General features: G+C 37.0%; 1 pseudogene; it reads right to left on the bottom strand.

Annotated features, from left to right (window-relative positions):
* Positions 1-1,164: 1,164 nt before the first annotated feature.
* LOC114716872 (protein PIN-LIKES 2-like) lies at positions 1,165-3,094 on the bottom strand (annotated as a pseudogene).
* Positions 3,095-4,553: the final 1,459 nt, after the last annotated feature.

Below are 4,553 nucleotides of genomic sequence, written 5' to 3'. Positions count from 1 at the left end.
GCCCACGCATGCACCATGCTCCTTCAACTTCCTTGTGTCCCACGTTAAATTGCTTTCATGCATGTTTGCGTATTTAACGCCAGAATCACGTTAGGAACTAGTCATAGACTTATAGCATACAATATCCAACCTGAATTACCAGTCAGCTAGACTGGTCCGATTAAGAGTTTTACATAAATTCGGATTATATCAGAACGTTTTTTGATTAGGCATTTGAAACATTATTGGTTTGTGAACTATTGTCTCGACTGGTTTAATTGTTTATTTGCTTTTTAAATATTTTTATATAGCCCAAAATAAAAACATGTGTGTTGACTTTTCATGATAAGAAAAAGAATGTTTGACCAGTGGCACCTAATGGATCAGGTCGACACAACTAGTGGAAGGGCTAGCTGATCACTTCACTTTGACCACGTAATCTATAATCCAGGCCACGTTTTTCACGGGACGAAAGGCACCAAACCCATTTTGGTCTTTTCATTAAAATTCAGCAACGTCTTCCTCAACATTAATTAAGATTGGGGGATTGCACAGTTGACCATTTTTTGTTTTCAAATACTTTGATTCATTCACATGAGTATATCTTCAATAAATTAAATGGTGGAAGGACTCCATCCTACTACATTTGATTTGATCCTTCTTAGTTTTCTTACATAAGAATCACATTTCTGAGGGGCAAGGCATCACTGTTGTTAGATCAAACTGTTAAATGGTGACCAAAATAAATGTTTTACTCCAAGAACACCAAAGGTATGTGTGTCCTTCTGTTGTTGCTAATACGGATTGATTCTTATCATACAGAAATATGAAACATCTGATATTGGTTCACTTATTCTGGCAGAAAGCATCTTTTTTTCACCCGATCAAGACCAAGATATCGCATTTTTCTGTTGTGGGGGATCATGATGGAGTTCAAAGTTTTCTTACTTGTCTGTTACAAATTCATTTTTACCTAGGACTTGTTTGGAATGGCGGCAGGAGTTTTTAAAAGCAGCCTTTTAATGTGGTTTTCAAAAGACGAGGTAAATATGTGGTGCGATTTTTATCTTTACTTAGGTGAACGTGCTTATAAGCAGTTCCAAAATCTGAAATGTAGTGTTATTATAGCAATATACCTTCGGTTTTGATACTGCATTTGATGGTAAAGAAAGACATGGATTCTGATGTACATGTGTTTATATGTAAAATCTCACAAGTTATAGAGAACCAGGTCCTTCCATCATGAGATGAATATTTGTGTGTGTGTAGTTACATCTGCTAAACAATGACTTTGTAGACAGTTCATGAGCCATGAGTGACATAGTTCATTCCTCAAACTGATCCGTAGCATTCAAACTAGTTTGAAGCAAAGGATCAGATTTGGTCAAGTATTTTAAAGTAGATGATGATGTACACAGAAAGTGAGAGAAGTGCAAACACATGCTGCCAAAAGAGAAGTGCTGAAGCTTCACTAACAGCATATCCTCTCAAGCTGGCAATGGCTCCTAGTAAAATGGCACTTGGTGTTGTGTATTGTAACAAAAGCACAAACCTAAACATATAGTCATTCTGAACCAGAAAATTCAGCCTATCAGACAATGCCACAATCCCAAGTCCTATAAGAGGAAGCACAAGAAGTCTGGCTATGATTATACCTATTGTAGTTCTAAGTCCAAGTGTAGACTCGTTTGGTCCCTCTGCAAGCATACCTCCAAGAATAAGCATCACAGAAGGCACCATAGCCCCTGCTAAAATCTCCAAACTGTCTGTGATGAAAGAAACCGGAGCATCATTGCCAAAGAACAAAGCTTTGAACTGAGGTACTGTCCCAATGATGATGGTTAACAGAGAAGCAATAGTTGGTGGCTGAAGTATGTGTTTATATGGAGTTTCTTCAGCTACAATTCTGATCTTTCTCACAACTCTTGGCTCGGCTAAACATCAATGGATCGAGGACTATTGTCACCTTCTCCTTGGCATTCTTCCAATTCTTCAAGGTCAGGAAAAGTGGATGGGGCAACACCTGAAATGCTCTTGAAGACCCTGGCTATAAAAGGTGTCTTGGCATGTTCAGTTTCTGTATCCTCAATGCCAGGCCACTCAGCTTCTACAAGCAAAGGCCTACTACCGATGCTATTAATTTCTTGAACTTCCTCAATCTCAGTCTCTTCTTGAACAATCTCATAATATTCCATAGGAGGCTCCATCATGTGATAGACAAAGGTGTACACAAGAATTACTGAAACCCACTGAGATAAAGACACATAAGCCACCCCCCTTTGATAGCAATCTTGCCCAAATGGACTAGTTGAACTGTGACAGACAGATCCAACCACAGCAAGAAGGAGATTTCCAGAGTTTCCAAATCCAGTCATAATTATAGTAAATCTATTAAATCGAGGAGGTGGGTGACATATGATCACCACCAAGTACCCAAGAATACAGCCGAAGCACGTACTCACAAGCACATTGACAGGGATGAACCACCACTCTATGAAGTTCTTGAAGGTAATGCTTTTACCCAATTCAGTAAAGATTAGGCATGGCAAGAACAGAGCAAACACAAGCTTACTGATGAGCTTAAATGTGGCCATGGGGATAATTTGCATTCTTGGGTTAGCTAGAAACAGTCCTATCATTGTGAGGCAGAGAAGTTTCAACAATGGCTCAATAGCAGTTCGAAGATCTCCATGGCTGGATTTCATACCATCTTCATATGAACCAGAAGTTTCTAGCCCTGACATTTTGACCTGACTTCAAGAACGAAAGCTACAATGGATCGAACACTCAGCATTCATGAATTACCAATTCTTCAAAAATAACAAAAACGAAATCGTGTGATCCTTCATGTTTATTTTATATATATATAGAGACACACACACCCACACACATATTGATACACAGGATCGGTTTAAGAGAGAGAAAACCGAAGAAAGGCAATGACAATGATTCTGTAGGCTAGAGCAAATTCAGGAAGATCTAAGAGAATACCTGGGTTGTATGAGTAGAATCGAGCCAAACATGAAAGAATCTTAAAGAGTATGATCGATCAGAAATTGGATGAAGAGTCTCCGTGGGGTGATCAAACAGTGAGAAGGCGAAGCGGAAGAATGGGAGATAACCTAAAGATATGAAGAAAAGTCAGAGCTTTTCACGTTTATCTCGATTGATTCGGCCAAAAAGATAACGAATTCACGAAGTTCGTGAAAGCTTTTGGACAAATTGTTGGTGTGATTGCACGAGAATTTATTAACTCATCCCAGATGGTCAGCATTTGGATTTAGACGTGTACATCTGAAGCGAAGAACCCGATTCAATTTTCATTCTTATATGAGTAACGTTTTGCAGGGCTGCTTTTTTAATTTTTCCCGATAAATAAATTCTTTTTATTTCCCATATACAATAGCATGCATGCGTGTTCACTGTTTCACTTGAGCTTTTAGCTTAGAAATCAACACTACAATCTCGTGTATGCATGGGCGCATGTTGCATTGTTCTTTTTGAAATAGAAAGGTTTTTTCTCTTTTCTGCCAATTATATGAATAACTAAAAGGTTACGTGTTGGGGCTGCCATGAGAGTTAAAATTGGGCTGGCCTAGTTGCTAGGATAAGGATTTGGTGTGTTGGGTGTCTCTAATATGGGGCGTTAATGGGCTCAGCGAGATTGTTAAATAGTGCAAGTGTTAGGGGACTTGGACTTAAAACAAGAGTTGGTTTAATAGTTCAGATCCTTATTAGGAGAGGTACTTATATTTAGTTTCTAACAGTATCAAAAATAGGATATATCTGGTTAGAGAAAAAAAAAAAGATATAGTTGAAAAGGAGTTGGCTCATAACCCACATAGTCATGAGTTTGAATCCTGCTTCGATGTGATAATTTTGTTGGTAGACAATTTGTAAATATTTCTGTAAACACTCTATGAGCTTAGAGACATATCTTGGCCCTAATGAGTCTCTAAGACCTAACCCACCTAAACTTGTTGTATAAAAAAATAAAATTCTCATATCCAATTAAGCTTAATAAGTTTTATTTAATAAAATGAAATGACTAATAAATTTAAAAGTTTAGTTAAGATGGGTTTTTTTCCCCACTATTGTTGCCCACTTAGTTCTTTCTCCTATTTTCGGCGGGTCACTTCTCATACATAACATGACGCACAGATGTCTTGTCCAGTGAAAATGTTATCTAAATTACTCAAATTTTAATGGCAATAATACACGTGTCATTGCTTCTTGCTGCATGTGACTGAGTTAACTAGCAATATTTAAAATTTTAAACTGTTATTTTTTTAATATATGTTGGTTATCGATGTACTTTTTTTTTTTTACAAGGTATTTTTAATAACAATATGCTAACGGCAACTTAATGCACAAAATTGAGAATGAGCAAACAAAAAGCTGGTGTGTTTTGGACGATCAAGTTATTTGAGCCTTCGAAGAGAAATAAAAGTTACGAATTTTCCCACAATTTGGACAATTCAAGGGTTGAGACAAAATTATTAAAACCCATTTAGAATGATTTATAAGTAGTTTTTTAATTATGATTTATGAAATGTGACATAAATATATTAAAA

Source organism: Neltuma alba, unplaced genomic scaffold (assembly GCF_004799145.2).
Source record: "Neltuma alba isolate B1F8T4 unplaced genomic scaffold, ASM479914v2 tig00011696_pilon, whole genome shotgun sequence".
Classification (NCBI taxonomy): domain Eukaryota; kingdom Viridiplantae; phylum Streptophyta; class Magnoliopsida; order Fabales; family Fabaceae; genus Neltuma; species Neltuma alba.
This window is presented reverse-complemented; position numbering and strand designations above follow the sequence as displayed.